Source organism: Diprion similis, chromosome 7 (assembly GCF_021155765.1).
Source record: "Diprion similis isolate iyDipSimi1 chromosome 7, iyDipSimi1.1, whole genome shotgun sequence".
Lineage (NCBI taxonomy): Eukaryota > Metazoa > Arthropoda > Insecta > Hymenoptera > Diprionidae > Diprion > Diprion similis.
The window spans coordinates 9,601,398-9,613,840 of NC_060111.1; the positions used below are offsets into that span (position 1 = coordinate 9,601,398).

General features: G+C 37.1%; 2 protein-coding genes across 3 annotated transcripts in view; one reads left to right on the forward strand and one right to left on the reverse strand.

Annotated features, from left to right (window-relative positions):
• Positions 1 to 305, reverse strand: part of LOC124407873 — a 31,545-nt gene extending 31,240 nt beyond the window's left edge. The window contains exon 1 of one of the 2 annotated variants that reach the window (XM_046884432.1): positions 200 to 305. The gene's annotated coding sequence lies outside the window, so the exon portion shown is untranslated. The remainder of the gene's footprint in view (positions 1 to 199) is intronic. The other variant, XM_046884433.1, reaches the window with a different exon arrangement.
• LOC124407872 (tubulin polyglutamylase TTLL5) overlaps positions 1 to 12,443 on the forward strand; it is a 117,298-nt gene that overhangs the window by 63,724 nt on the left and 41,131 nt on the right. The window lies entirely within an intron of this gene.

Here is a 12,443-nt window from a genome sequence, read left to right on the forward strand (position 1 = left end):
GCGTGTGTATATTATGTAGATATGTAACCTCTGTATGTTGTGAATCGTAAGAAAGTATTTTGACGACGAAAGATGCGTAGTGTTTTTTCAACTTCAAACTGGTTTTTGCCTTCTAAGTTGGTGCTATTCGCCAACAACGTAACGCGTACAGCTTACCGATAAACAAAGAAAGAACTTCTAAACTTTGTATTAAATCTACCTTGAAACAAGCAAGTCTCCTACGGGTGTCTCCTGAGCAGTGGCTCGTGCTAGACTGAATTCAAAAATGTCTCGTACTCCACTCCAGCGTTTGGCTCGTTGCCGCGGAACTGTTGGAGAGGAAGGGGTCGTGGCCTATCGCTACGATCTCGTCGCAACTGCGTTACCTCAAAACGCGTCACGCGGCATCGGCATAAGTATATCGAACTCACTCGGCGGCACTCGCGTCGTTATGTATCATCATTTCTTCGTCTATAGTGGGTTTATATTTACTACTGTATTACTGTATTAAAAAATTAAACTGACGAGTCCTTACAATTCTTTGCTCGAATTTCACGTGTTTTTGTTTACCACCTTTAGTTTTTTATTATTTATATTTCTCATTAAAATATCTAATTAAGTTTATTCGTAAACATAAGCTATCACAAAATTTATATTTTGCAATCTTTAGAAATGTACGAGTTTTGATGGATGAAAACACGGTAAATTTATAGTTGATAGTGAGGTTAGGAAGATAATAATTTCTCTCGACATACCACACGATGAATTATTTGTAAACGTAATGATAGGAATATTATGAGGAGTTTTATAAGTCACTACGATATTTTTTCAGTGGGAAATTTAGTAGGTATACTTTGGTTGTAATTGGACCAACGATTTTACTCATTGTCAGTAATGCATAGTTCTGTAAGAAGGTATTTACGCTAAACGAACGCTAATCAGCGTTGCCGACGCAATAGATACATAGACTTCACTAATTTAAATCCAATTGTGAGAGGTAATTAGTCGCTGGCCGTACTATAGTTAGTGTGTATAGTCGGTCGACTGTGTACAGTACGACTTTGACAGGCGTATGAAAATGTTGGCACTAAGCTAATATGGGGGCCTTGAACTTCATGCTTGAAATTCCATTCCAGCATTATGATCATTTTTACAACTCATCAGCCATCAATGCACGTATCAAGTAATGAACTTATGACTTAAGATGTCACTATAACTAAGGACTGAAAAATATTTGTTACTCTTACGACGGGTGATTTGTAAAAATTTCCTTCTTCGCTGGGTGTACACATGCAGTACAAAACCTAAAATCCTGGATTGTGCGATTATTTTGAGTATAAACTGTCTTATAAACTACTGACCCCGGCCATGACTCTGCCCTTGAAATCAAGATTCGAGACAGTCAGTCTTCGAAATACCGTATGCGACAGTCGTTCTGAATGAATGATAAATCAACAAGTGGCTCAAATTATGAATTCATAACGAGCTGGTGTGTGAAAGCAAATTCCCGGTACTTCACGCGGAATATTGTTTCGTTCTCTTGCAAATGAAACGAAGATTCAATCTGTTCTCGAAGGAGAGTGAAACGCGGTGCCTGGACTTCCCTAACCCCCCTTCCCTCACCCGTTCATGTATGCGGTATGATTGCGTGACGACTTTAGGCCTCGTACCGTCGCGTTGCTCTACCCCCCGCTCCATACCTGTTATCCTTGATTGGTCATGCAAAATGTAACTCACGTACCAGCGCACCTTATCCTGGTGGTTTTAGTGGTGTATACCTATACCTACACCTACTGCTTACGATTGATCGACTCTTGTGAATATGACTGCTATTTAGCATCCTGAAGAAGTTTTAGAAAATTATGATTATTTGACGCTTTGGCGAGTTACACTCTACTGGCATGAGGTTAAAGTTAGTAAAGTTGAAGGAGGACCCTACCAAAACTCGAAACTTTTACATTCTTCCTCAAATTGAAATTCAGTTGTGATTATCTAAAAGTACTCCAACAGTCGAAGGAAATAGGCGACTGAACTTGAAAATTATAGAAATGACGCCTTAGGATTTAGCATAACAAGTCGGTTTGAGCTGACCGTGAGGCAGCCTTTGAACATCCCGTTTTAAAAATCTTCTCGAGCTGCGATAGTAATAATAATAACAACAACATATTTTTAGTATCACAGTCATTTGAATTTATGAAATTTTGTTATTTGAATAATTAAAAAAGTTCACTGAACAAAAAAATATTAGTATCCAATTCGAATTTCAGACTACAAATTCAGATTCGTGATTGACGCTTGAAAAGCCCTTGGATACCATATTACATGAAAATATTACATTTTTTTTTATTTTGAACCACTGTAATGGAGTCACCATCACAAATTAGGGAATTCTGACCTTGAATCGAGCCTTGGATTCGTTGTCGGTGACCCAAAAAACCTCAGCCTACTAATTTCTACCAAACTGTGATTGTTTTTAGATTTTATCCTAGCATATTGAATTCGCCATTTTGAATTTTGCGAATCTGACCCCAGATTTGTGATCGGCGATTTTCACTCAAATCCGTTGATCCATTTTCAAGATATCATTCTTATTTTATTTTCTGTAAATTTGTTATTCAAATAATTTGAAAAGCACTGAACCGATCAAACCCAAAATCTACTCAGTTCTAAGTCTGGAAAAGCCGCGTCGGTTAAGACCAAAATCATTGAAATCCAGTTATTCGTTCTTGAGATATCGTCGGACAAAAAAAATTGATCATATCCATACGTGCACACACACACACACACACACACACACACACACACACACACACACACACACACACACACACACACACACACGCACGCACGCACGCACGCACGCACGCACGCACGCACGCACGCACACACACACACACACACACGCGCACGCACGCACGCACGCACGCACGCACGCACGCACACGTCCATCCGAAAGTGGTCGGAGGTGATTCTCGAGATCTTGAAACGTCGAGATCTAATGAAAACTCAACTTTTCATTTTCGGGGTGATTACAATAACTTCCTTTTTTCTCTGAAAACGGAGAAACGGGAAGTTACAAATACCAAATTTCAAAATACTCTCTGTGCATTAAGAATGGTCGGATCATATTCATATTCGCACGTCTCACTTTGGGTACCTACTAAGGCGAAGAAACCCTGCTATGGAATTCCAGATTGAAGCACTATTCTCTTAGAAACCGTAGTTCAAACTTGACATCTCAACTTGTCAACATTACGACGAGTAACTGGCGTCATATACTCTTTTTGCACTACAAAGAAATCGATCCTGAGGTTTGTGTATAACTTATGTGCGAAGGTTCATACCAAATTAGAATTCAATCGGAGCAAAACACATGCGCGGGGAGGGTTTCAAAGATCAATAAATAAAGTTTTTAGTAAATCGTACTTTAATGAATACCAAAACAAAAAATGACCAATCCTCCAGAATATCTAGTCCAAATAGGAAAGGAAGATCAATACTCATATTTGGCAGTCTGTGCCTTCCTAAATTGATGCTGCTTCTTCTCTAGTGTCGCTTAGATGGAATCTGCTTCCGACATCATTTCCGAATTCGTACCGCATGAAACATAAATTAAGAATAATAAGTACTCAAACAAAATAATAGTTAGGGCGAACGCGATATCAAATTATGTATAGTAATAGGATACAAAGTAAGTAACACTTAGTAAATAATTGAAAATATTCAGTTGGCCCTCGTCAACACAGTTTTAAAGTACCCACGAAATTTTCAACTACTGACTATTAGACGAACAGAGTGGTGTGAAACCGTTCTGTTTATTATGTTTCTCATGTGGTTTGTGCGAAAGATATTCATTAAAAAGGTACTATTCGTAAATTTTAAGAATGACTAATTACTCGCCGGAACCTGGACCGAAGAAAAAAATGGTTGAAACAAAAATTGTTAATTTTTTTTACATACAATACGAATCTGCAAAAAAAAAAAAAAAAAATGGGGGTATCTGTTTAAAATAACAAAGTTGACCTTCACTTGTCCTTGGACTCTTTCACTGACCTGAAAAAAAATGATATCCATTAGATTCCACTTCAAAAATGATAAAACTTCATTTGAAACATTTTTCTCAAAAATTCTTCATTTCCAAGTTATTCATGTTAGTCAACTTAAAGGACCACCCTCAAAATAGCTGTTTAACTTGTTGAAGATAGTCCGCTGGCTGAAAACGATCTACTGCGATCTACTAGGTGGGGCTGGGTTCCAAGATCATTTTTCTGCCAAAAAAAAAAATCGATTGTTCGACCGATTATGGTCAAAATTTCGGTAGGTTCGTCCTTTAACCTTCATTTTTATAAATAAAGCTTCGATAATTTTAGACTCGTTGCTCTTTTTATTGTTAACGATTATAACTTTAACCCTTAGAGGACCGGCATACGCCATTTGGCTTAAAGTCATTGACCTACCAACATTTGACTTTAATTTGGTCCAATGTTCTGGACTTTAGATCACTTTTCTATAGAAAAAAAGATTTTTCGAAATTCCTCAGACCCCGGGCCTCTAAGGGTCAACGTCATTTTGGGCACCATTGCTTTCATAAGAATCAACTACGATTGGGAGGACATTCCGACATTTGCTCTAGTTTCCAAGGGTCGACATGAAGTATGGAAAAAAAAACAGGCCATCATTATTCGACCTCTTAAATTTCACCCGAGATTACAGGGTCAACCTTGTATAAAGAAATCAAAATACGATTCCGCGAGTAATTTTAAAAATGGTATAACATGCTTATAAGGCCCAATATTTACATTTGAGCATAAACCACGTTCATCTCTGATCTGGATTTCAATCTGTTGAAGCATCGTTTTGATTGATTAAGCTCTGAAGCTGAGGTGAGAGCGCACGGGCTTACCAAATTGCGTTTGTAAAATCAAACTTCGCCTATCTTGATGTCAACTGAGCACTTTTTCCATAGCGTTTGTTGCATTAAAGACGATACTCGTGTACCGTTTATGACTATATTACTAGAAGAACAGATTCATACGTGTGACGATCCGTATATAGGTATGCCATGTCTTTTTTATCAGAGCATGGCGATGGAAAAATCTAGGAAATTAGGTGAAAAATCAAGAAAGGAATCAATATTACTATTACACAATGACTAATAGAACAATTCTGTATCACGATGGTACAGGGCGGACGGGCAATTGTTCCGATGAGTGGTATCGTAACCACACCTATTAAATTAGATCAAAGTTGGTCAAACAAAATGTGACGCATATGAAAATAAACTGCTCTTCAAGTGCTGATTAAGTGCTTTGATTAAAAATTGAGTGCTCCTCGGGTTTGCCGGGAATTCAGTTTTCAAAAGTGGTGTAGTAGTAGGCCATTTGCCAGAAAACTACCTACGTAAAAAGGAAGAATGAACAAAAATTATTGCTTAACACTTTTTCCGAAATTAGGTATTTTTCAGGTGTCTATTAGGTGCTCTAATTATAATTGAGCGCTCTCGTTATTCGTGAAAAATCACAGTGATTGCGTCTATGAAGGCGAACCCAATAGTTTCTTATTTGCAAGATTGCTAAAAAAAACTTTTGATTTCGGAAAATACATCTTCGGTAAATCGTAAGCAAAAATTGAACTATATTTTCTAACCTCGAATTTGACACCCTATTTTTTAAAGATTATTTTTGTTCGGGAATTTTGCAATCCTTTTCAGGATTTCTAGAGTTCCCGATAAAGGTTAGAAAAATGACTTTTCCAAAACACGCAGTTAAGGTGCTTATAAAAACCCGTTGTACACCCCGAAAACGCGGGGATGCAAAACTCCTATACCGCTCAAGCGATCAGAGTGAAACTTGGGCAGTTAATGCCTTATTTTGGCAAAAAGTGGAGCGTCTTTTTACTTTTTCAAAATTTGGAAAAAAATTTTACAGTTTGGTTACCACCCACAGAAATTGGCCAAATTTTCACAGTTGCACTGAATGGATCGAACTATCCGGTATAAGGCCACTCGGCGCTGATAAAACACACATTTTGAGCCCAGTCCCATGAGATTTGATAGTGAAGTGATGTAATGGCAGCTGATCTGGTTTTCGATTACGAAGAACACCGAAATCTCATTTTGGTGACATTTGTCGGTACTTTCCTACCGACATTACACGCATATATTACCGGCATGCGCGTAATGTCGGTAACAAATGTCGCCAAAATGAGATTTCGGTGTTCTTCGTAATCGAAAACCAGATCAGCTGCTATTTCGTCATTTCACCATCAAATCTCATGGGACTGGGCTCAAAATGTGTATTTTATCACCGCCGAGTGGCATCATACCGGATAGTTCGATCCATTCAGTGCAACTGTGAAAATTTGGCGAATTTCTGTGGGTGGTAACGAATCTGTAAATTTTTTTTCAAAATTTCGAAAAAGTAAAAAGACGCTCCAGTTTTTGCCAAAATAAGGCATTAACTGCCCAAATTTCACTCTGATCGCTTGAGTTGTATAGGAGTTTTACATCTCCGCGTTATCGAAGTGTACAACGGGTCTTTATAAGCACCTTAACTTGAGCAAGGACCTCAATTTTGAAAAAGTAGTTCATTTTGCGAGTTCTGAGTAGAACCTAAATAGTGTCGTAGTTTGGTGCCCATATAAACAATACTTTTGGATATTACCATAATAACAAAAAGATAAAAAATTTAATGTGTTATCGTAATATTCCAACATATAAGTATACCATTTTCCAGAATCCTTATGAACTTTTTTATTTTCCGTTGGATCGTTTTTGGACTCTAAAAATTCTTGCTAAGTTACGCAGAACTCTGAAAACTTTATTATTAAGTTTTCAAGTATTCTTAGAACTCTTGCTGAGCTACTCAGAACGCTCATTAGAATCCCCGTGGCGAAATACTCAGAGCTGATATTTCTAACTGATTGAAGAGAATCTTTTTAATTTGCGTACCAGATGGCTCGGTGGCTTCAAACCGGTCAGAATCCACCTCCGTAGTATACATGTTTTTATTTTTAATATTCCGGCTAAGCAACGAAGCACTGCCGACGACATCGGTATGGTCATTATGGAGTACTCCATACTTGGTGTACGCCAGGAATGAATTTCCACGCCTGGAAAAAATAACGAAACACATCTACAGACTGAATAATATTCGTAGGCAAATACTCGAACGGAATCAAATTAAACAACTTGATGATAAGGACCAATAAATTTCAGATATTATCATTAAGACAGTTAGTTAATTACTTCGAGTTTTCTGCGTATCTATGTTCTGATTAAAAAATCACGTCAGTATGTTTTGGAAGTGCAAAGACGTCATGTGAATCCAGATATCATATAATTGTGATGAAATAAATCAAGAACCTCCTCCCTCTTTATAATAATCTCCATGACCGAAAAAATTACAAGTCATCGGCGCTGCAACGAAGTATAGATTTTTTCACTCATCAGGAACTCTAGACCACTTTCTCAAACAGACAAAACTTCTACATGAGTTGGCGCTTGGTGGTAACCGCGTGACTCGGAGTGGGTGCGTTGAAAAGACCCCTGAATGCAACAATGCAAGTAGAGGAAGGAGTGGCAAGACGAGATGATGCTTTATTTTTATTTATTAATCTTTGATAATCAATCTTTTATAGTTCAGGTACGTAAAAAACATTTATTGAACAGAAAATTTTGAAATTAACGATATGTTCAAAAGGCACCATATCCCCATCTTGCCCCCTTAGGTGAAGTAAGATGGGGTACCACTATGGGGCAAGATGAGGTGTACAAGAATTTAGCTATTTTTGTAAGCAAAAATCATCTTCACTTTGTATTGCGGCATAGCTGCAGTGTGCCCATTCACCACCCAGAGAATATGCGGCCCATCCTTCCTTTGAGTCTAAGTATCGACCGTTACAGTAAAAACAAGTGATGTCTTCTTCATCACTGTCACTCCCTGATGGAGAAGAAGGCTTAGTGGCCTTTTAGTGTTCTTAGTTATTATAATTTTCATTTTACTTTTTCTCTGATTCTTTTTTAGTTCCCGCATTTCTTTTCTTTTCTGCTTACTACCTTCTGCCAGTTTCTTTTTTTTCATTTTCGCGTTAGGTTTTGACGGGCTTTCTTAACTTTTCTTTCCGAGATTGTTTGTGGGACAGAATATTTTTTCTGCTGCTACACCATTTTTCCTGCTATGACGGCATCTACCGAATTCTTCATAATTTGTTTCGACCAATCCCCTCTATTCGTTTTTCTTTTATAATTTTTTACCATCTTTAAACAAGATCAATAGATACTTCAATAATGACGTCACAACGAAAACTAGATACTGTTATATCTATGCAAGTGTGACGCTTAACATTGAAGGAACGAACAGCTTGCATCTTCATTTGCTTCCATGAAAAAGCAACTAGTATTTTTCGAGGGGCAAGATGGGGTGGTTATCTCCCCTATCCCTTTTATATTGCTCCCTCTTGCCAAACATGATGAAATAAATACTCGTACCATCGAAAGACAATTCACGGAAGGAAAATAGATAAGTTATTATCTGCTAGTGGAATCATCGATTAACACGAATTACATTCAATCAATATTGAAGCACTGATTTCAGGTAGTAGAAGTATGCGATTCGCGATGACAAAATGACAAGAAAATCGGTAAAAACAAGTTTTTCAGCGTCAGAACAAAACAACGTGTATTCACAAACTGGTCATTGCACCGACTGATAGGCAACATGGCAGCGCGACGTCACGAACTAGAACTGCTTCGATTGGTTGCGCGTATGGCCTTCAGGACCCGGTACCCCATCTTGCCCCCCTTCCCCCATGTAACTGATGCTGGTTAAGATAGGTAAATTGAATTTACTCCTTGTCAATGTCTATTGATGCAATTTGAATACAGGTCTCAAAAACTATCAACGCCAAATACTTAGAACTCTAGTACTCTTGCTTCTCTAGTAATGGAGAAAATTGAAGAACTTTGTTTCCTCAGCACTTTCTTGACGAATTGCTACAATAAAAATTGAACTTACGAGGGATAATGGAAACTTTCAAAAACAATTATCCTCTCAGTTTGACGGAGTACGGTTGATTTTTAAAAACATCTTGAATATATGAAAATTCTCTACCTTGATGGCACTAAAAGGCATGATGAATGAAGGTAAGGTATGCTTCTTCGGCGGACGCATTTTGGTCCCATTCTGCACAGACCATATTTGGCTGTAAGCCCAATGGAAGGTATCTTGGAAATATCTGATGCTGTGCATATACATTGTGGAGATTTCAGCACTTTAAAATATACGCTAAATGATCTCGAAAGCGATTGGTTAAAAATCCAAGATGGCCTTCATTGGCACGAGACGCGATTGGTTCTTAGGGATAGCTGTGCAAGAACACACCTTATCTTTTTTCATTTTAAAAGGTCACCCTCCGAATTTTGTATGGAATATAGGTTTTAATTACAAAAATAAAGTTATTCTCCTGTAAAATTCGTAATCGATATATCAAAAAACCATAGGTGTATATATCCTTGAACTAACATTGACAGGATATGCCTATAAAAACTCGAAAAATGCTAATTTCTTTTATTACGTTTCGCTGCTGTGAAGCTTGTTAGAATTTCACAATCTTGAGTCTAAATTCATTATCAATAACCTTAACAATAATCACTTTATTTACTTTCAAACTGAGGTATTTAAACTGCCTTAAACTTTCAGTACTTACTGACGTATTCTCTTATTTATTCAATTGATTTTGTTAACCCCAAATGTGCAAAATTTACCGGCAAATAAAGAAATTTTATTTTTTCGCAATTTCTTAAGGGGAAGGTTCGGTGCACTTCTAGCTATGGGAAATACCCGTCCTACAGGATGCATGATATTTTTTTGGTTGATTTCACCGATAATGTCATTTTTTTGAACTGCGGGTTATTTGTTTAATGTGAAATTATGTATGGAAAACGAAGCACAACTCGATGTGATCAAAAAAATATTATTGAACCGTCAAAAACGAAATATTGATCCGCAAATTCAAAATGCTTTAGCCGGTGATTGTTTTTTAGGGCATCCAATTTTTTTACATCAATGAAAACTTAATATCTAATGAATTACGTATGAGTTTGATGATATCTTCATCCACTCGAATGATAGAATTTGTAAAACTGTCAATCGAATTTCCACTCGTCTAAAACAGTCATAGATTTTTCAAAATCTTAAGCCTTCACAGAGGGTATTTCGCTATTGTGAATGACGCCCAAAAAAATCATGTATCCTCTGCGACTGTTTTTTCCGACACCTGGAAAGTGCACCAAACCTCCCTCTTATAATCGAAAACATGCTATTCGTTTTTGTACGCAATATACGATTTGAAGGATTGAGAAATTTTGGCTGAGGAAGTTGAGTAGTTTAGATTGCTTTAGTAAATCCGAACTGTGATCACAATCAATGCTATGCTCAGATTATGTCATGAATTTGTTTGGGTAAAACAGATGTTTTTGGAATATGTTACAGCATCAATAGAATATAAGTGTTCATTGACAATCTAGTTGATGTGTTTTTGAAAAGTAATTTCTTTTTGAAAATCTTTATTGGTTACACACTTGAGCACGACCTACTTGTATTAGCTTATAGACGCTTATGGCTCGTATGGTTTTCCGAGGGGCTGTTTATTTGAGGAGAATACATTGTTTTTGCGGTGAAGCCCGGAAAGTCAGAAAAACTCAAAAAAAACAACGTCATCTTCATATGTTGCACCACTGATTTTAACTTCTGCCTGAATGAGATCGATAGATTTCATCAAAATCTATATTCAATAAAAAATTTAAGTCAATTCTTAATGCCATCGTGATAGAGAACGTCGAAAAGTATAGGAATTTTGTGCAAGTTAGGAGTTCTCTGTTAAAACGGAGAAAATCTGCTGTTGAAGGTATTTTTCATCGGACCCTCTTGAAAACACGGCATTTCATGCATTTGAAATTGGCGCAAATAGTTAATTTTATGCCGGTGATTGTTGCGCATGCGCATTCCCCAAGCCAGCGAACATAGGATTTTTAGACCACTTTACCCGGAGCAAGTTTCTTTTCCAAAGGTAAGGTAGACGAGCGAAAGTGGTACTGTCTGAAATCACAAACATCAGCTATTCGATTAGTATTATGACGGTACGGCAGTCTGTATATTTTTTTTTTGTACTTCGTCAAACCTCAATACTTTAATAGCATCTCACAATGAATCGTATTTGTATTTTTTATTCAGCTCAATCAATACAATTACATTCAGTTTCTTTGAACATCCGCAACTAAAGACGGAAATTTAAAACTGGAAACAGAGCAATTACTGTAGAAACCTTGGTTATCGCAATCGCTCAGGACTGGATTACCTCGGCTATAGCAACCCGTAAAGGGCTCCCCCATTCCTTCACTTCTTCGGTGCGTATGTGTTGTGTGCAGGAATACCGAGAGAGATGAAGAGAGCTGGGCTGAAAAAGTAATGGTGACTTGAATAGGTTAGCAGACATGTGTATGCAACACTGAAAAAATAATGAACTTTTTTCGAATTCATTCAAATTATACAACGAAATTTACATCTGTACGCAATTAATTAAACAGTTGAGATTATTACATATCCTCGATCTCAATTCAATTCTGAGTCAAGACCTGCCAAAGCAAGCGCAGTAGTGAAGGTTAGGGAGGCGATAGCTGGTCACCATAGTTGAGGTCGATGCAATTGCGATAGTCGAGATTGCGTTAGCCGAAGTCCCACTATGCCTCATTTTTGCGCTATATGTATTTCAACTTCAGGAGTGTTTACCATTAGGGCGGGTCTATTCTGAATGTACGGTTTCTTCTATATTTTTTATTCTTGCTGAGAATTTTTCAAATTAAAAACATGCTCGAACTTTTATATGCATATATAGGGATAAAGGTTAGTCTAGTAGAGCGATGAATAGGAGTCATCTTCACTAACATCAAGATGGAGAATCATTTGCAACTTTATATCCTCCAATTTATGACACGTTTCTTCAAAATATTACTCGATAAATGGTTCTTTTATCATATTCATTTCTAATCGTAACATTTCCAATGTGATACTCTGTATATAGAAGTTGCGATCCACAGTAGTATCCTAAGCGGACATCATTGAAATTTATTTCATTTTTACAGTAACATCGATTGACAGAAATTTGTGTTAATGTTGCGTTTTTTCAATGGAACCGGTAGTCTTCCGAGTGCTAGCAAATCAATTTTGACAAATTTTGTGGATTGGGCAAAGATGAAGGGCTCTTAGTCTATAATCAAATGACTTAACTCGCATCTAAAAAGTACCTCATTTTCAAAATCGTCACATTGAGTTTGACTCACTTTGTCTTGCTGAGTAATCTAGAACTGAATCAAGCCTTTGAATGATCTTGTTGACTATCAATTTATTCAAGATAACACGGCGTGAGTTCCTTGCAATAATGTGAATTCTGTGTCAAGAAAATATGTG